Source organism: Bufo bufo, chromosome 9 (assembly GCF_905171765.1).
Source record: "Bufo bufo chromosome 9, aBufBuf1.1, whole genome shotgun sequence".
In the NCBI taxonomy this organism is placed as follows: domain Eukaryota; kingdom Metazoa; phylum Chordata; class Amphibia; order Anura; family Bufonidae; genus Bufo; species Bufo bufo.
The window spans coordinates 96379514-96402485 of record NC_053397.1 but is presented as its reverse complement, the minus strand read 5'-3'; positions in this window follow the sequence as shown (position 1 = coordinate 96402485).

Here is a 22972-nt window from a genome sequence, read left to right as displayed (position 1 = left end):
CAGGGCTGCGTGAAAAACGCAGAATATAGAACATGCTGCATTTTTCACGCAATGCAGAACTGATGCGTGAAAAAAAACGGTCATGTACACAGACCCATGGAAATGAATGGGTCAGGATTCAGTGCGGGTGCTATGCGTTCACCTCACGCATTGCTCCCGCGCGGAAAACTCGCTCGTGTGAAAGGGGCCTAATAGTTTTTGCCTGCAAGTTCCTCCTGGAGTCAATTGTTGAATTGCCCTTAATGGACAGCTGTCTTATTTATAGAAAAATTGTTGTGTATATTTTCATTACTTGTTTTTATGTTGAAAATTGTTGCCGTCTGCGGTGCCATATATTGTATCTTCTGGACGCTATTTTGATTTGTATGAAATATACTTCTTTTTAATTATTACCAAGCATTACCAAAATACTGTGCTATAGAATTGTGCAATGGAAGGAGACCAATAAATGCTATTATTTAATTATTAGTATTATTATTATTTACCATAGCCCAATAAAATTTGTCAAAAAATAATGCTCTACAAATTGATGTTTTTGAGCAATTACAAAAACATAACTTTTAAACAATATGTGTTGTGATACACAAATATTTATTTCTACATCTGGAAACTGCATTAAAACAAAGCTTTCTAGGAATTAAAGAGTTACAGCCTAACTCACTGCTATTTTATTAAGTCTCCTCTCTAGGCAACTGTGGTTGATATTTCTGGTTGGATGTTTTATTGCCGTAATGTGTCACCAAGGCTCCGGTTGTCACATTTCATTACGAGATGTAACAAGATTTGACTGATACATGTGGACAGAATAGGTTGGATTGGATGTCGCTGCACAAATATAAATAAGAACTCAGTTTCCTTCATGTTTTCCTGTAGTAACTAGGTTTCGAAGCAATTTACACTCTAGAAGGAATGCTATACATTTTTATTACATTGAAAGCTAAGAATACCACTGGCACCCTGCTATATGTACTCGGAAATAAAACTTATATATAATACTTTGAATTCAGTGGTAGATTCTGAAAATGAAATACATTTCCAGCAGACTAAAACAACATGTAGTTTATGTCTGGTATTTGATTTCACAGAAGGTGGTCACCCTTTTATGACCATAAAATGGTTACTGCTTTGGTTCTATGTTGGTTATTCTAACATCATTTAGAAATTATTTGCTATATATCTATATATCTATATATCTATATATATATATATATATATATATATATATATATATATATATATATTATATAGTTGCAAGAAAAAGTATGTGAACCCTTTGGAATTATATGGATTTCTGCACAAAATGGTCATAAAATGTGATCTGATCTTCATCTAAGTCACAACAATAGACAATCACAGTCTGCTTAAACTAATAACACACAAATAATTAAATGTTACCATGTTTTTATTGAACACACCATGTAAACATTCACAGTGCAGGTGGAAAAAGTATGTGAACCCTTGGATTTAATATCTGGTTGAACCTCCTTTGGCAGCAATAACTTCAACCAAACGTTAGAGATGGCCTTGCGGTCCGCCCGGCGGTCGTTTCGCGGCGAACTTTGCATGTTCGCGATTCGCCGAACATGCGAACATATGGAGATATTTGCACCTGCCATATTCTTTTACATTGTGAAGAACTTTGACCCATGACACATCCATCAGGTGGTACAGGACAGCCAATTGAGACGTTTCAGCACATGGACATACCCCCTACCTTATAAATAAACCTGATCTGGCCGCCATTTTACATTCAGTGTTTTGCCAGTGTAGGAAGAGGTTGCTGTGTGGAGCAGGGACAGACTGTTAGGGACACCAAACGCTAGCTAATAGGGCCACAAAAGTCCTTTTAATGACTGGTATAGGTGTGCTATCGATAGGTGTGATACACAGAGGGGTGCGATATACTATATAATATACTTTTATAATGAGTCAAAAACACATAGATCTATATAGTGATCACCTGGAAGTCAGGGGGCTTAGGGGCTAGGGTCTTACTAGGGCCATTTTTATATAGGGTAAGGTTCCGGACGGGGTCGGTCTTATCAGGGCGGGTGGTGTGTGGTTAGGCTATCAGGGCCAGAATAGCACCCCCCTGTAGGGCAATATCAGGGACAGTTCTTTGCCCACCCTGTCCTTCAATACCATACCACATCATCATCTAGCCCAGGGATGGATGTTTTTTTTTGCTTTCCCTCCAGGATTCTTGGATGTGCACTGGAACCCCCTGGATTGTGGTAGGACATATGGTTTCTGATTTGGTGCCCCCGAGCACCTGATTTAGTGCCGCTGAGCACTTGTTATTGCCTACCACATCTATGCTTTTTGCTTAAAGGGGTTCTGCACTTTCATTTAACTGATGATCTATCCTCTCGGACCCCCCCCTTTCCCCCGATCAGAAGCTGATGATCTATCCAGAGGATAGATCATCAGTTAAATGAAAGTGCAGAACCCGTTTAACTTTAATAATTTAATTTATTTTCATTTTGAGGGATATATTTTCCATTCACACGCCCGCAAAATGGGTCCGCATCCGCTCCGTAATTTTGCGGAACGGGTGCAGACCCATTCATTTTCAATAGGGCCGGAATGTGCTGTCCGCATCCACATTTGCGGATCCGCACTTCCGCATCCGTGCTTCCGTTTCCGCAGAAAAATAGAACATGTCCTATTCTTGTCCGCAATTGCAGACAAGATTAGGCATTTTCTATTATAGTGCTGGCAATGTGCTGTCCGCAAATTGCGGAATGCACATTGCCGGTGTCCGTGTTTTGCGGATCCGCAAAACACTTTCGGACGTGTGAATGGACCCTCATAGTAACATTATTAAAGGTTACGTTTTATTTTTATGTATATTCTAATGGATTGCCTTGCGTGTACAATGTTATAATATACTTTCTATGTTAGAAAGTATATTACAGTGCATTTGTATTGTGCAGCAGTTGTGTGCGGTTCTGCTGCGATACTGCAGGTATATAGAGGGACAAGCGTTATTGAAACAAATAATAAAATTTCTACTGGTGTGATATACCAGTCGCCCCCCAAAAAAACTGATTGAAGTGGGGTGTTATATACCAATATACTTTCTTTATAGTGCATTTGCGCATGTGCATACGCGAAAATTATATTACCAATATTTTGCATTGAAAAAAATTATGAATGGAGATCACAAATTTAATACATCTGGTATGTCACTGTCCATGTTGTGGGACTATTTGTGCACTTCTAGTAATTATTTCTTGGCTGCAAATATGAGCTGAAGGTTTTTCAGGTTCACCTGCCATTAAAATGAATGGGAACTTACGGTTCACGAACGTTTGATTGTGTTTGCGCGATCGCGTTCGCGAACCGTCCCGGCAGATGTTCGTCCATCACTACCAAACGTTTCCTGTAGTTGCAGATCAGAAGTGCACAACGGTCAGGAGTAATTCTTGACCATTCCTTTTTACAGAACTGTTTCAGTTCAGCAATATTCTTGGGATGTCTGGTGTGAATCGCTTTCTTGAGGTCATGCCACAGCATCTCAATTGGGTTGAGGTCAGGACTCTGACTGGGCCACTCCAGAAGGCATATTTTCTTCTGTTTAAGCCATTCAGTTGTTGATTTACTTCTATGCTTTGGGTCGTTTTCCTGTTGCAACACCCATCTTCTGTTGAGCTTCAGCTGGTGGACAGATGGCCTTAAGTTCTTCTGCAAAATGTCTTGATAAACTTGGGAATTCATTTTTCTTTCGATGATAGCAATCCATCCAGGCCCTGATGCAGCAAAGCAGCCCAAATCTCATCCCACAGTTGGGATGAGGTTTTGATGTTGGTGTGCTGTGCCTCTTTTTCTCCACACATAGTGTTGTGTGTTTCTTCCAGACAACTCAACTTTGGTTTCATCTGTCCACAGAATATTTTGCCAGTACTGCTATGGAACATCCAGGTGCTCTTGTGCAAACTGTAAACATGCAGCAATGTTTTTTTTTTGGACAGCAGTGGCTTCCTCTGTGGAATTCTCCCATGAAATCCATTCTTGTTTAGTGTTTTACGTATCTTAGATTCGCTAACAGGGATGTTAGCATATGCCAGAGACTTTTGTAAGTCTTTAGCTGACACTCTAGGATTCTTCTTCACCTCATTGAGCAGTCTGCACTGTGCTCTTGCAGTCATCCTCTGTCTTTAATGAACAGCAAGGCTTTTGGAGATACTTGTATAACCCTTTCCAGCTTTATGCAAGTCAACAAATCTTAATCATAGGTCTTCTGAGTACTCTTTTGTGCGAGGCATCATTCACATCAGGCAATGCTTCTTGTGAAAAGCAAACCCAGAATTAGTGTGTGTTTTTTATAGGGCAGGGCAGCTGTAACCAACACTTCCAATCTCATCTCATTGATTGGACTCCAGTTGGCTGACACCTCACTCCAATTAGCTCTTGGAGATGTCATTAGTCTAGGGGTTCACATACTTTTTCCACCTGCACTGTGAATGTGTATAGTAAAGTCGTGGAAGGGGTGTATGTCCCACCAAGGTTCCTCAACTGGGTGAGGTAAGTAAAATCCAGACAGATGGTGCTGGCTTCAGCAACTTCAAGGGCTGGATTTTATTTGGACTTGGAAGGGCATGTTTTCCCCTAGCCTGAGGGATCCCCAGGTGTAGTCCAGCTGGGATTGTTAGTGGGAAATAAAGCACATCCCAGGCTGGCAGTGTAGAAAACCTAGCTGACTTGCTGTCTAACGAAGCCTGATTCCCCTTGTGTGACCTGCGCTCAATAGGTGAGCTACATTGTCTGAAGAGGAGTCTGTCATCGCCGCCCTGCTTTAGAGAGTGAATACTTAATATATATACAGTGCTGCCCATAATTATTCCTACCCCAGGCAAATTTTGACTTAAAGTTACTTTTATTCAACCAGCAAGTAATTTTTTGACGGTAGATGACATAGGTGTCTCCCAAAAGATAATAAGACGATGTACAAGAGGCATTATTGTGGAAAACGTTTCTCAGCTTTTATATACATTTGAGCAAAAAGTGTCCAGTCCAAAATTATTCACACCCTTCTCAATAATCAATAGAAAAGCCTTTATTGGCTATTACAGCAATCAAACGCTTCCTATAATTGCAAACCAGCTTTTTGCATGTCTCCACAGGTATTTTTGCCCATTTATCTTTAGCAATGGGCTCCAAATCTTTCAGGTTGGATGGTCTTTTTGCCATCATCCTGATCTTTAGCTCCCTCCACATCTCAATTGGATTCAAGTCTGGACTCTAGCTGGGCCACTCCAAAATGTTAATGTTGTTGTCTGCTAACCATTTATTCACCACTTTTGCTGTGTGTTTTGGGTAATTGTCATGCTGAAATGTCCTCTGGTGCCCAAGGCCAAGTTTCTCTGTAGACTGCCTGATGTTGTTGTTGAGAATCCTCACGTATTGCTCTTTTTAAATGGTGCCGTTTACTGTGATTAGGTTCCCTGGTCCATTGGCTGAAAAACACCTCCGAAGCATTAGGTTCCCACCACCATGTTTGACAGTGGGGATGGTGTTCTTTGAGTTAAAGGCTTCTCCTTTTTTACGCCAAATGAAGGAAACATCATTGTGACCAAACAATTCAATTTTTGTTTCATCTGACCATAACACAGAAGACCAGAAGTCTTCTTCTTTGTCCAGATGAGCTTTTGCAAAGTCCAAGCGAGCTTTTGTGTGCCTTATCTGGAGAAGTCACATCCTCCTTGGTCTGCATCCATGGAACCCAGCAGTGTGCAGTGTCCGTTGGATTGTCTGCCTTAAGACATTGCCACCAGCAGAGCCCAGATTCACCAGGATGGCCTTGGTGGTGATCCTTGTATTCTTTTTCACCTCTCTAACTATCCTCCTGGCCAGCACAGGTGTCACTTTTGGCTTCCGACTACGTCCTCTGAGATTTTCCACAGTATTTTTTTCTCAAATGTAAATAAAAGCTGAGAAATGTTTTTTTTTTCCACAATAATGCCTCTTGTACATCGTCTTATTATCTTTTGGGAGACACCTATGTCATTTCCTGTAAAAAAATTTACTTGCTGGTTGAATAAAAGTAACTTTAAGTCGAAATTTGCCAGGGGTATGAATAATTATGGGCAGCACTCTATATATATATATATATATATATATATATATATATAGTAGGGATTTGCTCTCGTAGGCAGGGTAAGCGGACACAATACAGAGGCAAGACCACGGTTGAAAAGCAAAAATTCCATGTTTATTCACACAAAAAGGCAGAAAAGAAAATGTAAACAAAGTCACCTTGGTTTAAATCCTTGTGTTCCATTCACACCTTGCTGCAGGTACCGCAATAGAAGGTCAAGTCCTGGTGTTCACTTCACACCATGCTGCGGGTACCGCATAAAGAGTCCCAGACCTGGATGTCGTTCCCTTGTCCTTCCAGACAGGTCACAGGCATGCATCCAGATACAAGCCTCACACACACAGACACAGTCTCAGATCCCAATACAGAGATTCCACAGCTCCACTATCACCTAGAGGATCATTCCACACCCAGCTGAGCTGCTGGCTGGGTTTTTAAACCCCAGCCCAAAACCTGGCCTGGACGTGGGGAACAGCCACCCACCCTGCTCTTTGGCTGCTCCCAATAAGAACCGTCCCGGATCAGCTTTTCAGCCACACTGAGAAAAAACAGTGTCAGTGAGCACTAGCTGCCGCTGACACACAAAATAACCGGTTCCTATCTCACTGAGGCCAGGAACTTCGGTGACACGTACCTTCCGTCAACGACGGACCTTGCAGCTGCCTACAATATATATATAATTATCATCTGATATCTAAAGTTTGGGTATGTTCAGATTTAATCTGAGAAATCATTTTCATTATAGTCAAAACAATACACGTTTTGCCTTATATAAATTCCCTCTTCGCCCCAAAATTGAGCTGTTACCATGCTCACTAGCTAAGCTTGACACCTGATGAGCCAATATGATGAGCCAGATTTTATTTCACATGGTCTTGAACCCTTGGTTTCAACAGTCCCACTGATGACACTGGTGGAACTGTCAGCAGAAAAAAGTTTAGGAAAACACACTATATTTTTGATAGAGAGAGACTTTGGTTACATAGCACCAGCACTTAAGGGTCCTCTCTAAAGGATTATTGCTGGGTCTTTCAGAAGGACAAGTCATACACAATGTCCATGTTCTTTGTTTGTGACAGCCACTGTTGACTGGATTATACAATTATGAAGGCTTATATCTACAGTATCAATTGAATGGTGAGTTAACACTTGACTTTATAGAGTTTCTGAAACACTGAAACACATTTGAAAAGTGGCGATAACCTCTAAAAGTCACAAAAATAATGGCACAAATGTGATGTACTCCATAAGTTGCAATTTTTCTCCGCCACTATTTTAGCATAAAAGCTTTTGCTAAATCCTCTCCATTTTGTGTTAATTTTTAATAGAAAAAAGTCAAGCTAATCTGCAGGTAACAAACTTAAATATAACAGATAAAAAAATAAAAATAAGAAAGCACTATTACTGATTTCTGAATTTATGATGTGGAAAACTGTATAATGTAACAGTCTGAATATCCCATCAGTCAACTCATAGTGGCATATCCACTGACAAAAATCACAGCCTGCATACTTTTATGCAGTTTTCTTCTTGCTTTAGGAATTATACCTTACTGTTCTTTAAAGAATACCTCTAGTCCAGGAATATTCTTTGTGTTACAGAAGCAGATGTGTCACTGAACAGATTTGGGTTGGGGCTATTCTTAAGGGATCTGGATTCCACTGCAGAGGAACCACCAGGCTGATACCTCTTGAAATTGTTTCTTTTCAATGGCTGCTGACCAGCGAGGATTAAGAGACACCCCTGAAAAGCACCAAGGGATCAAGCAAAACCCTTGTCAGGATACAAGCTGAAGTCAGAGCAAGTATGTTTGTGCAATCCAGTAAACAGTCAAAAGATCAGGCGAGCAGAACGGGGACAATATGATGAACAGGCAGATGTCTGGTCAAGCAGCAAAGGATAAAAATCCAGTAAATAGAAAGGGTTTTGTACACCCTCACAGGAAGCCAGCAACCCTACCAGACAGGAGGATACCTTAAACAACCTATGGAGGCTAGCCAAAGTCAGAACATATTTTGCTGCATGTCTGTGTAGGCTGCTGGAGGAAGTGCTCTCACACCCTATGGGAAGACAGGGGCGCTGCAGGCAAAGGGCAGGCTGCAGACCAGCACAGAGTAAATGGAGGAGTGAGATGCTGATAGGCACAGACCACAGTAGCACAGAAGCAAGGGTTCAGGTAAGCACTCCTCTGCCTGTGCCAGCCAAGAACAGGAAGATGGCAGGGGCCATGGACCGCTGGAACCACTTTTTGCTCATCTTTTACAATATGTTTGAGCGTTACCCACCTATTTTTATTTCAGGTCTAAGAGTTGTGAAGGTTGCTCCATCATGTACCTTCTTTTTTGCATTTTTTGAAGTTGCAGTGAATTGAGTATCCATAAAATATTAAGCTTGTGTTATGGCTCATGCACACAAACATATTTTTGTTTTGCATCGGATCTGCATTTTTTCTTGGTCGGGTGGAGACCCATTCACTTCAATGAGGCCTCAAAAGATGTGGATAGCACACCGCATCCCACATATGAACATGAGACCAACACAAGAAATATGAAAAGTGTTATCTGATTGGTCGTTATGGACAACTAAGCAAGTTTCCTTTTGCACTAATTCTGATATATTTTCCCCTATATTTTGCTGTTTTTTTACTTTTTTTTGTCATGGGTTTTTTGTGTTTTTCTATCTTCTTTGCCATGGGTTCTTTTGTACATCTTAAAATGCCACCTCTGGATGTTAGCTGTAAGTCCATGAGAATTTTGAAATGCAGTGAATGTGCCTTTTTTATTTCCCTTTTTCACTTGTATCAGCATACTCTGACTATGGCATGTCAAAAAATATATGCAATAATTGTATGAACACAAAAGAAAAGTCATACAAATCCTATATAACCTATAAAAATGCATGCGTTTTACAGCCATTTTTTTACCGGGCACCAGCAAATTTATGTGAGAATTGCATGCAGATTTTGATACAGTTCTGTAGCCAAACACATAAATGCAAAAAAAAAATGTATAATTCTTTTCTTTACACTTACAAATATGTGAATTCAGGCAAATATCACCTTGTTTATGTACTGTTGACATCACAAAATTCCCATACTCAAACTGTATTGATAAGGGATGATTAGTGTGTCCAATTTTCCATAATCTGGGAACTTTTTCCACTGTTGCATATATTTTACTGCCCAATGATGTTAGCACAGTAAGGCTTTGTTCACAATGACATGATGGTTGTTGTTACATGTACATACCAAAGAACTGTTGCTGAAAGGGATTGTCCAGGATTTTTTTAAGTCCTCCACACCCAAGTCCTCCATACCTGTTCTTTGCTGCTTTGTTCAGATTGCTTGTGGGATGACTTTACTGCACTTTCAATCCCCACCTGTAAATGTTATTCACAGATGGGAACACATGCCTCAGCCTGCTAGTAGTGATGTGCAATCATCAATGAGGCCGGTCAGTGGCTGCAGCAGTGCACATGACTCCAGGAAGACTGGTGAAGACAGCCCAGAAGCCACAAAGCCTGAACAGATTGGCAGGGAAGAGGTAAGTGTCACTTTCTGTCTGTTATGTCCTGCTTGTTGGGATTTGGGGGATACTATCTCTTCTTGGGGAGAGAACACCTTAATCAGCATGAAGAGACTTATAAACCATACATGCTCCTCTGGAATTCTGGGAAGAAAGGGATGCAAATGAGCTCTTAACAAACTCTGCCTCTAATGCCACCAGATGTAAGGCAGCTATCCTATAAGTCAATATTCAGCTCTTTAAAGGCTTATTTAAAGAGCTGAACATTGAATTATAGGATAGCTGCCTTACATCTGGTGGAATTAGAGGAAGAGCTTGTTAAGAGCTCATTTGCATCCCTTTCTGCTTGTTGGGGGAATTAAAACAATATATTCTGGACAATGCCTTTATAATAAATAAATGTGAAACAAAAGTAAACATTTCTTTACCATTAAAACTATCCATTAATGCAGTGAACTTTTCTTCAGTAGCGTGTTTCTTCCGCATCCAGTGTGACTTTTAGCTTAGCTTAACACATGATGTTATACTTTAACGGTATATTTTGCAGTTTATTGACTCAGAATTTCAAACTGAATCATTCAAATTAAAATTTGCCTTCAAAGACAGAATCATATGGGTGAATCATATTTAATTGAAGGGCCAAGAACACTAAATGCTTTCAGCCTGAAGAAAATTATAGTTTCAGGCTTTGCAAGAACACATCAATATTTTAAATATTAACTGTCTAGTAATTTCATTTTATTGAACATGTTTTTAAATTGCTTTGAGAGAAAGCAGATAAGAATATCAATTATATTGATAAATTAAAGATACCAGCTTCCATGCAAGCTGAAAGTATTTCTTATTAAACCTCCACTGGGTTTAACCCCTTAGTGACTAACATCTATATAATAATTTGATATTATTATGCTATTAATTAACCCTGTGGTTTAAATAATGAAAGAGTAATTAAACTTTTCTAAAACCTTCTTTAAAATATTCAAAATTGCCTAAAAATTATTTTTGTAATGTACTTTATTAATCAATAAAACTGTTTTCTGAATCAACTAGGCACTGGTGTATGGATTTCACTGGGGCCCAAAGAGAACACTGCTCAGTAGTGATGGCCTTGCGGTTCGCCCAGCGGTCGGTTCGCGGTGAACTTTGCGCGTTTGCGATTCGCCGAACATGCAAACATATGGCGATATTCGCGCCCTCCCATTTGATACCTGTCAAGGTTAGATCTAGAAAATTGATCGAAACCGCATCATGTGAACACACAAAGCTGAGACCATAGGGATTGCTGTTGAGATAGGCTTCAAATAAGGGTATGGCAAATACATCGCCAGACCAGATCATGAGCAGGTCATCGATGTATCTGCCATACCATTGATTATCCTCTAAATAAGGATTATCTGTACTGAATATATAGTGTTCCTCCCAATATGACATTGTGATGTTGGCCAGGGAAGGGGAAAATGTTGCCCCCATAGAAACTCCTCGAATTTGTAAATAATACAAATCATTAAAGCAAAAGTAATTATGCACCAACAAAAATTGTGTGACTTCCAGTATATATTGGATGTATTCATCAGTATGATGGCTATATTTGTGCAGACAGAATTCTAATGCCAAGAGTGCACTGTGGTGTGGAATTGAAGGCTATAAGCCCACTACATCAGCAGTGAGCCAATTGTGGTTGAGACACCATTTTTGGTCAAAAAAAAACTTTTTTAAACATCACTAGTGTCCTTAGTACATTTCTATCAAGAACCTCCACCGCTACGCCCTTGTCAGTCATTTTGATCACAATACTGTGGGTATCTTTCAATTCTTGGAGAGCCAAACTATGTTGTTTGGTTTGATTACTATACTTATATTTACTGTCCTTATGTTAATTAATAAAAGACAATTCCTTCTCCATCACCTCTTGAAAGATGTCCATACCCATAGTACGTGACTGTTTGGGATAGAACTGTGGATTGGCGACACAGAATTTTTGTGGCTCACAATCCAGAGTTCCGTTATCGGGGACTGACTGCAACTCATTTAATGTTGGTTAGGTTGAGGAGGCAGTGGATGTGGCGGTGTAGGTGGAAGCGGCGGTGGAGGAGGAGGAGGTAGCCTACACATTTTTTTTTGTTTTCAATTTTTTAAAATTTAATTTAAATTAGGGTATACCCCAAAACATTGGGAAATATAACCTGTGATAACCCCCTCCAGTCATGCTAAACACACGTTCAGACAATACACTGGCTGAAGGGCAGGCCAGCACCTCCAAGGCGTAAAGGGCAAAATAAGGCTATGTGCCTAATTTGGAGACCCAGAAGTTGCAGGGGGCAGACCCGTCATTCAGTATGTGTAGGAGTGTGCAAACATACTGCCCCACCATGTCGCACGTCCCCGTGATGATCACAATCCAATTGGATATCTGCTCTATCAACTTTCGATGTTCTTTTCTGCGCCTACCATGGTGATCACGGTTATCGGCGAATCAGGGTTCCACCCCGGAGAGGCAGCGTGAGAAAGAGAGACCACATCCAAGGGAGATTAATGGATGAAATTTAATTGTGATTCTGGAACAAATTACTGAAGCGCAAATGTGGGACAAATTATTAAAGCGCAAATGTGGGAAAAATTATTGAACCGCAAATGTGGGACAAATTAGTAAAGCGCAAATGTGGGACAAATTATTGAAGCGCAAATGTGGAACAAATTAGTAAAGCGCAATTGTGGTACAAATTATTGAAGCGCAAATGTGAATGTGTGCAACTCGGCGGTCATTGCGGAGACACTGCAGCATGTAATCTCTCATGTGTTCCAGGCTGCCCAGAGGCAATGAAAAACTGTCCTCTGTGGGAGGTGTATCGTCTGTGTCCTCTGTATCCCCCCAGCCACGCACCAGTGATGGCCATGAGCTGGTCTGGGTGCCTCCTCCATCTCCTCCTTCTCATCCTCCACCTCGTCATCCGCCAGAACTGTGCCCTGGCTGGACAATTGTGCACCTGGCATTTGTGGGTGTAGGAACCCACCCTCGGAGCCACTTGCGAATGACTGGCCAGAAACCCCACAAAATGATCCCTCTTCCTCCTCCTCCTCCTGTGCCGCATCCTCTTCCATCATCGCAAGCAGCGTTTTTTCAAGGAGGCATAGAAGTGGGATAGTTACCCTGAGAATGGCGTTATCAGCACTGGCCATGTTGGTGGAGTACTCGAAACAGCGCAACATGGAACACAGGTCTCGCATGGAGGCACAGTCATTGGTGGTGAAGTGGTGCTGTTCCGCTGTTTTGTTTAATAACTGAATATGACAGCAGTATATAACCCTTGAATTTCACACGTGCTGATGCTGCAAGGGCAGAAAAATTGTGTATTTTGCCCAAAAAGGGTGTTTTATTAACCACCTCAGCCCCCAGTGCTTAAACACCCTGAAAGACCAGGCTACTTTTTACACTTCTGACCTACACTACTTTCACCGTTTATTGCTCGGTCATGCAACTTACCACCCAAATGAATTTTACCTCCTTTTCTTCTCACTAATAGAGCTTTCATTTGGTGGTATTTCATTGCTGCTGACACTTTTACTTTTTTTGTTATTAATCGAAATTTAATTTTTCACTTTCAGTTGTGAAATTTTGCAAAAAAAACGAGATCCATATATAAATTTTGCTCTAAATTTATTGTTCTACATGTCTTTGATAAAAAAAAAATGTTTGGGTAAAAAAAAAATGGTTTGGGTAAAAGTTATAGCGTTTACAAACTATGGTACAAAAATGTGAATTTCCGCTTTTTGAAGCAGCTCTGACTTTCTGAGCACCTGTCATGTTTCCTGAGGTTCTACAATGCCCAGACAGTACAAACACCCCACAAATGACCCCATTTCGGAAAGTACACACCCTAAGGTATTCGCTGATGGGCATAGTGAGTTCATAGAACTTTTTATTTTTTGTCACAAGATAGCGGAAAATGATGATTTTTTTTTTTTTCTTACCAAGTCTCATATTCCACTAACTTGTGACAAAAAATAAAAAGTTCTATGAACTCACTATGCCCATCACGAAATACCTTGGGGTCTCTTCTTTCCAAAATGGGGTCACTTGTGGGGTAGTTATACTGCCCTGGCATTCTAGGGGCCCAAATGTGTGGTAAGGAGTTTGAAATCAAATTCTGTAAAAAATGACCAGTGAAATCCGAAAGGTGCTCTTTGGAATATGGGCCCCTTTGCCCACCTAGGCTGCAAAAAAGTGTCACACATCTGGTATCTCTGTATTCAGGAGAAGTTGAGGAATGTGTTTTGGGGTGTCTTTTTACATATACCCATGCTGGGTGAGATAAATATCTTGGTCAAATGCCAACTTTGTATAAAAAAATGGGAAAAGTTGTCTTTTGCCAAGATATTTCTCTCACCCAGCATGGGTATATGTAAAATGACACCCCAAAACACATTCCCCAACTTCTCCTGAGTATGGAGATACCAGATGTGTGACACTTTTTTGCAGCCTAGGTGGGCAAAGGGGCCCATATTCCAAAGAGCACCTTTCGGATTTCACTGGTCATTTTTTACAGAATTTGATTTCAAACTCCTTACCACACATTTGGGCCCCTAGAATGCCAGGGCAGTATAACTACCCCACAAGTGACCCCATTTTGGAAAGAAGACACCCCACGGTATTCGCTGATGGGCATAGTGAGTTCATGGAAGTTTTTATTTTTTGTCACAAGTTAGTGGAATATGAGACTTTGTATGAAAAAAAAAAAAAAAAAAATCATCATTTTCCACTAACTTGTGACAAAAAATAAAAAATTCTAGGAACTCGCCATGCCCCTCATGGAATACCTTGGGGTGTCTTCTTTCCAAAATGGGGTCACTTGTTGGGTAGTTATACTGCCCTGGCATTCTAGGGGCCCAAATGTGTGGTAAGGAGTTTGAAATCAAATTCTGCAAAAAATGACCAGTGAAATCCGAAAGGTGCTCTTTGGAATATGGGCCCCTTTGCCCACCTAGGCTGCAAAAAAGTGTCCGTGTATCCGTGGATCCGTAAAAATCATACGGACATCTGAATGCAGCATGACAGGGGGGGGGTGATCAATGACAGGGGGGTGACCAGGGAGACGCATGTATGTGTTTTGCGGATCCGATCCATCTATCAGTGGATCCATAAAAATCATGCGGACATCTGAATGGAGCTTTACAGGGGGTTGATCAATGACAGGGGTGTAATCAATGACAGGGGGGTGATCAGGGAGTCTATATGGGGTGATCACCACAGTCATTGATCACGCCCCTGTAAGGCTTCATTCAGACGTCCGTATGCGTTTTGCGGATCCGATCCATCTATCAGTGGATCCGTAAAAATCATGCGGACATCTGAATGGAGCTTTACAGGGGGTTGATCAATGACAGGGGTGTAATCAATGACAGGGGGGTGATCAGGGAGTCTATATGGGGTGATCACCACAGTCATTGATCACGCCCCTGTAAGGCTTCATTCAGACGTCCGTATGCGTTTTGCGGATCCGATCCATCTATCAGTGGATCCGTAAAAATCATGCGGACATCTGAATGGAGCTTTACAGGGGGTTGATCAATGACAGGGGGGTAATCAATGACAGGGGGGTGATCAGGGAGTCTATATGGGGTGATCACCCCCCCTGGAAGGCTCCAGGGAGACGCATGTATGTGTTTTGCGGATCCGATCCATCTATCAGTGGATCCGTAAAAATCATGCGGACATCTAAATGGAGCTTTACAGGGGGTTGATCAATGACAGGGGTGTAATCAATGACAGGGGGGTGATCAGGGAGTCTATATGGGGTGATAACCACAGTCATTGATCACGCCCCTGTAAGGCTTCATTCAGACGCCCGTATGCGTTTTGCGGATCCGATCCATCTATCAGTGGATCCGTAAAAATCATGCGGACATCTGAATGGAGCTTTACAGGGGGTTGATCAATGACAGGGGTGTAATCAATGACAGGGGGGTTATCAGGGAGTCTATATGGGGTGATCACCACAGTCATTGATCACGCCCCTGTAAGGCTTCATTCAGACGTCCGTATGCATTTTGCGGATCCGATCCATCTATCAGTGGATCCGTAAAAATCATGCGGACATCTGAATGGAGCTTTACAGGGGGTTGATCAATGACAGGGGGGTGATCAGGGAGTCTATATGGGGTGATAACCACAGTCATTGATCACGCCCCTGTAAGGCTTCATTCAGACGTCCGTATGCGTTTTGCGGATCCGATCCATCTATCAGTGGATCCGTAAAAATCATGCGGACATCTGAATGGAGCTTTACAGGGGGTTGATCAATGACAGGGGTGTAATCAATGACAGGGGGATGATCAGGGAGTCTATATGGGGTGATAACCACAGTCATTGATCACGCCCCTGTAAGGCTTCATTCAGACGTCCGTATGCGTTTTGCGGATCCGATCCATCTATCAGTGGATCCGTAAAAATCATGCGGACATCTGAATGGAGCTTTACAGAGGGTTGATCAATGACAGGGGGGTAATCAATGACAGGGGGGTGATCAGGGAGTCTATATGGGGTGATCAGGGGTGATCAAGGGTGAATAAGGGGTTAATAAGTGACAGGGGGGGGTGTAGTGTAGTGGTGCTTGGTGCAACATATTTACTGAGCTACCTGTGTCCTCTGGTGGTCGATCCAAACAAAGGGGACCACCAGAGGACCAGGTAGCAGGTATATTAGACGCTGTTATCAAAACAGCGTCTAATATACCTGTTAGGGGTTAAAAAAAACACATCTCCAGCCTGCCAGCGAACGATCGCCACTGGCAGGCTAGAGATCCACTCTCTTACCTTCCGTTCCTGTGAACGCGCGCGCCTGTGCGTCCACCCAGAAGAGCAGGGCCGCCGCAAAGACGCAATCCTGCGTACGGCGGTCCTGAGGAGGTTAATAGAAGAATATAACCACAGCATGTAAAGGGTGTATCTCACACGCCCTGATCCAGACTGGTCCGCAATTAAATTTGTTTGCCCAAGGGTGTGTGGTCTGCCGGGCATGGAGTGAAGACACACGCTGAACGAGCTCCCCTGCCATCCTGAAGATATCCTGCCAATTCCTGTCTAAACACTACTCTAAAGGGTATTATTTACTGTATGAAGCACTGAGGAATCACCCGGTGATACATATCGGGTGTCTGGTGGTGTCCCTGAGGATCCTGGCCAGAATAGAGGAGGCCTGCTCCTTACCTGGTGCGGACGACGGCGATCTTGGACGGGGAGTAGGCGGTTTAATGAGCGTACGTGCCAGCGGCATTGCAGAGGAGACCCGACACCGACTGTAAGCAGGAACGCAGGTACATGAGCTTTAGTGAGCTCCGGTGCTGGCAAGTCACGAACACTTTGCTGGGAGCGAGGAAATCGCTTGGGGGAGAAGAAATCTCACCTCTCTACACGTGGCAGCACATAAGCAAGGGGGAAGAAGTTAACCCTTGAGGAGAGAAGAGGGTGAAGGAGCTATTGAGTGCCCTTGTAGGTGGTGAAGCAAATACCCCAATGTGATATAGGCTAAATAGCCAAAACAGACATCGCCTGTGAAAGGGGACCCTGCCATCTGCGACTGTTTCACACATAAAGATGGACTGTATTGTCGTCCATACCCCCTCATATGATGTGACTTTCATTGGTGACTGCTGCAATATTCTGCTGGAAGCTTATAGTTAGTGTTGAGCGAACAGTTCGAGCATAGTTCGGGTCCGTACCGAATTTTGGGGTGTTCGTGACACGGACCCGAACCCGAACTTTTTCGTAAAAGTTCGGGTTCGGGTTCGTCGTTCGGCATGTATTTTGGCGCATTTTGAAAGGCTGCAAAGCAGCCAATCAACATGCATCATACTACTTGCCCTAAGATGCCATCGCAGCCATGCCTACTATTGGCAAGGCTGTGATTGGCCAAGTGCAGCATGTGACTCAGCCTCTTTATAAGCTTATAAGGGACGTGCTCACTCCCGATGTGAATAGAACAGGGATAGACGCAGCTGATGCTAGGGCGAGAATAGGCAGGGATAATTGAATAACTGGAAGCAAATTTCTCTCCTCCACCTGTGATTCATCTGAACAACTGCAGCTGATCTGCTTTTTTGATAGGGATTGGCTATTTTTAGAGTGGCCAGAGTGATTTTTCCATCCACATGTACCTGGGCTGACCGCCGGCCGCCATTTTGCGACTTGTAGTGCTGCAGCAGAAGCTGCCACAGTGTGCATTCCAAAGCTCCAAACAAGTCAGACATCTACACCTGGGATTCAGACCAATAGCGATTTAGCAGCACAGTCCAAGGCTATTTTTTTTAAAGGTTGTGCAGACCATTTTGTGGCACATGTTACTGGGCTGATAGGCGGCGGCCATCTTGGGACTAGTGCTGCAGCACAATCTCTCCCAACGTCCATTAATCACTTGTAATAGTGGTCTGTGCCATAGAAATCCTACATCAGGGACTTGGGTGTGCTTGTGTCACCCCTACTAATACCAGTCCACCTGTAATCCATACAGTCAAAAGACTGAAAGTATTCCAGTGAGGGAATTTTTTTTTTATTTAAAAAAGGCCAAGTTAGTTTATCTGGCGTTCAATATACTAGATACAGTTAGGCCTGCGTTTCATACATCTGGAATTAGCAAACTAATGTGCTGGGGTTGGGAAAACATATATGTACCCATACTAGAATCTGTCAAAGAAAGCGGTACTCACATATAACAGTCATTCCATCTGTAATCCATACAGTCAAAAGACTGAAAGTATTCCAGTGAGGGAATTTTTTTTATTTAAAAAAGGCCAAGTTAGTTTATCTGGCGTTCAATATACTAGATACAGTTAGGCCTGCGTTTCACACTTCTGGAATTAGCAAACTAATGTGCTGGGGTTGGGAAAACATATATGTACCCATACTAGAATCTGTCAAAGAAAGCGGTACTCACATATAACAGTCATTCCATCTGTAATCCATACAGTCAAAAGACTGAAAGTATTCCAGTGAGGGAATTTTTTTTATTTAAAAAAGGCCAAGTTAGTTTATCTGGCGTTCAATATACTAGATACAGTTAGGCCTGCGTTTCATACATCTGGAATTAGCAAACTAATTTGCTGGGGTTGGGAAAACATATATGTACCCATACTAGAATCTGTCAAAGAAAGCGGTACTCACATATAACAGTCATTCCATCTGTAATCCATACAGTCAAAAGACTGAAAGTATTCCAGTGAGGGAATTTTTTTTATTTAAAAAAGGCCAAGTTAGTTTATCTGGCGTTCAATATACTAGATACAGTTAGGCCTGCGTTTCATACATCTGGAATTAGCAAACTAATGTGCTGGGGTTGGGAAAACATATATGTACCCATACTAGAATCTGTCAAAGAAAGCGGTACTCACATATAACAGTCATTCCATCTGTAATCCATACAGTCAAAAGACTGAAAGTATTCCAGTGAGGGAATTTTTTTTTTATTTAAAAAAGGCCAAGTTAGTTTATCTGGCGTTCAATATACTAGATACAGTTAGGCCTGCGTTTCATACATCTGGAATTAGCAAACTAATGTGCTGGGGTTGGGAAAACATATATGTACCCATACTAGAATCTGTCAAAGAAAGCGGTACTCACATATAACAGTCATTCCATCTGTAATCCATACAGTCAAAAGACTGAAAGTATTCCAGTGAGGGAATTTTTTTTATTTAAAAAAGGCCAAGTTAGTTTATCTGGCGTTCAATATACTAGATACAGTTAGGCCTGCGTTTCATACATCTGGAATTAGCAAACTAATGTGCTGGGGTTGGGAAAACATATATGTACCCATACTAGAATCTGTCAAAGAAAGCGGTACTCACATATAACAGTCATTCCATCTGTAATCCATACAGTCAAAAGACTGAAAGTATTCCAGTGAGGGAATTTTTTTTATTTAAAAAAGGCCAAGTTAGTTTATCTGGCGTTCAATATACTAGATACAGTTAGGCCTGCGTTTCATACATCTGGAATTAGCAAACTAATTTGCTGGGGTTGGGAAAACATATATGTACCCATACTAGAATCTGTCAAAGAAAGCGGTACTCACATATAACAGTCATTCCATCTGTAATCCATACAGTCAAAAGACTGAAAGTATTCCAGTGAGGGAATTTTTTTTATTTAAAAAAGGCCAAGTTAGTTTATCTGGCGTTCAATATACTAGATACAGTTAGGCCTGCGTTTCATACATCTGAAATTAGCAAACTAATGTGCTGGGGTTGGGAAAACATATATGTACCCATACTAGAATCTGTCAAAGAAAGCGGTACTCACATATAACAGTCATTCCATCTGTAATCCATACAGTCAAAAGACTGAAAGTATTCCAGTGAGGGAATTTTTTTTTTATTTAAAAAAGGCCAAGTTAGTTTATCTGGCGTTCAATATACTAGATACAGTTAGGCCTGCGTTTCATACATCTGGAATTAGCAAACTAATGTGCTGGGGTTGGGAAAACATATATGTACCCATACTAGAATCTGTCAAAGAAAGCGGTACTCACATATAACAGTCATTCCATCTGTAATCCATACAGTCAAAAGACTGAAAGTATTCCAGTGAGGGAATTTTTTTTATTTAAAAAAGGCCAAGTTAGTTTATCTGGCGTTCAATATACTAGATACAGTTAGGCCTGCGTTTCATACATCTGGAATTAGCAAACTAATGTGCTGGGGTTGGGAAAACATATATGTACCCATACTAGAATCTGTCAAAGAAAGCGGTACTCACATATAACAGTCATTCCATCTGTAATCCATACAGTCAAAAGACTGAAAGTATTCCAGTGAGGGAATTTTTTTTATTTAAAAAAGGCCAAGTTAGTTTATCTGGCGTTCAATATACTAGATACAGTTAGGCCTGCGTTTCATACATCTGGAATTAGCAAACTAATGTGCTGGGGTTGGGAAAACATATATGTACCCATACTAGAATCTGTCAAAGAAAGCGGTACTCACATATAACAGTCATTCCATCTGTAATCCATACAGTCAAAAGACTGAAAGTATTCCAGTGAGGGAATTTTTTTTATTTAAAAAAGGCCAAGTTAGTTTATCTGGCGTTCAATATACTAGATACAGTTAGGCCTGCGTTTCATACATCTGGAATTAGCAAACTAATGTGCTGGGGTTGGGAAAACATATATGTACCCATACTAGAATCTGTCAAAGAAAGCGGTACTCAAATATAACAGTCATTCCATCTGTAATCCATACAGTCAAAAGACTGAAAGTATTCCAGTGAGGGAATTTTTTTTTTATTTAAAAAAGGCCAAGTTAGTTTATCTGGCGTTCAATATACTAGATACAGTTAGGCCTGCGTTTCATACATCTGGAATTAGCAAACTAATGTGCTGGGGTTGGGAAAACATATATGTACCCATACTAGAATCTGTCAAAGAAAGCGGTACTCACATATAACAGTCATTCCATCTGTAATCCATACAGTCAAAAGACTGAAAGTATTCCAGTGAGGGGATTTTGCTTATAAAAAATAATATATTTCATTGTGGTGCGAGTTGAATCGCAACAATGAAGAAAAATACTATTAAGGGACGAGGACGCGGTCGTGGTGGTGTCCGTGGAGCCTCTGTTGCTGGTAGAGGACGTGGCCGTTCGGCCCCAGGCGCACACAGTAGGGAACGAACTCCCTCAACTAGCCGGCAGAATGTACCGCAATATCTCGTGGGGCACAATGCCGCTCTTAGGATGGTAAGGCCTGAGCAGGTACAGGCATTAATCGATTGGGTGGCCGACAGTGCTTCCAGCACGTTCACCACATGGTCTTCCACCCAGTCTTCTGCGGAAAGCGCACAGGTGGCACCTGAAAACCAAGCCCATCAGTCTGTCACATCACCCCCAAGCATATCAGGGAAACGGTCTGAGCCACAAGTTATGCAGCAGTCTCTTCTTCTGTTTGAAGACTCTGCTTCCAGGGTTTCCCAGGGGCGTCCACCTAGCCCTTCCCCAGTGGAGGAAGACATACCATGCACTGACGCACAACCACTTATGTCTCCAGATGAAGAGGACATGGGAATACCACCACAGCAGAGTCACCGACTCTCTGATGATGACGAAACACAGGTGCCCACTGCCGCGTCTTTTTGCAGTGTGCAGACTGAACAGGAGGAGGTCAGGGAGGGAGACTGGGCGGAAGACGATGCAGAGGACGATGAGGTCTTAGACCCCACATGGACTGAAGGTCGTGGCGATGACTTTCACAGTTCAGAGGAAGAGGTAGTGGTGAGACCGAGACAACAGCGAAGCCAAAGAGGGAGCAGGGGGCCAAAGCAGACGAGCCGCCGCCCCCAGAGTTCGCCTGCTACTGGACATCGCCAACAGGGACCCAGCCCCACAAAGGCAGCTTCAAAGAGTTCCCTGCCATGGCACTTCTTTAAACAATGTGCTACCGACAAGACCCGAGTGACTTGCACGCTCTGCCATCAGAGCCTGAGGCGAGGCATTAACGTTCTGAACCTCAGCACAACCTGCATGACCAGGCATCTACATGCAAAGCATGAACTGCAGTGGGGTACACACCTTAAAAACCAGGCACTCGCTGAGGCTCCCCCTGCTCCCTCTACCGCTGCTGCCTCGGCTTCCGCCTCGAGAGGAATGTTGCCACCTGCCGAGCAGCAAACAGAGGATGTGCCACCGACACCACCACCACCGCCACCGTCAACTAGCGTCTCCACTATATCACACAGCAGCGTTCAGCTCTCAATATCTCAAACCTTAGAGAGGAAGCGCAAATTCCCCCCGAGTCACCCTCGAGCCCTTGGCCTGAACGCCAGCATTTCTAAACTGCTGGCCTTTGAAATGCTGTCATTCCGGCTGGTGGACACAGACAGCTTCAAAAAGCTGATGGCCATGGCTGTCCCGCAGTATGTGGTTCCCAGCCACCACTACTTCTCCAAGACAGCCGTGCCTTCCCTGCACATGCAAGTGTCCGATAAAATCAAGTGTGCGCTGCGCAACGCCATTTGTGGCAAGGTCCACCTAACCACAGATACGTGGACCAGTAAGCACGGCCAGGGACGCTATATCTCACTAACTGCACACTGGATGAATGTAGTGGCGGCTGGGCCCCCGGCGGACAGTTCCTTGGCGCACGTCCTTCCGCCCCCTAGGATCGCAGGGCATCATTCTCTGCCTCCTGTAGCCTCCTCCTCCTACTCGGCTTCCTCCTCCACTGCTTCCACCAGCTCATCCGGTCAGCCACACACCTTCACCACCAACTTCAGCACAGCCCGGGGTAAACGTCAGCAGGCCATTCTGAAACTCATATGTTTGGGGGACAGGCCCCACACCGCACAGGAGTTGTGGCGGGGTAT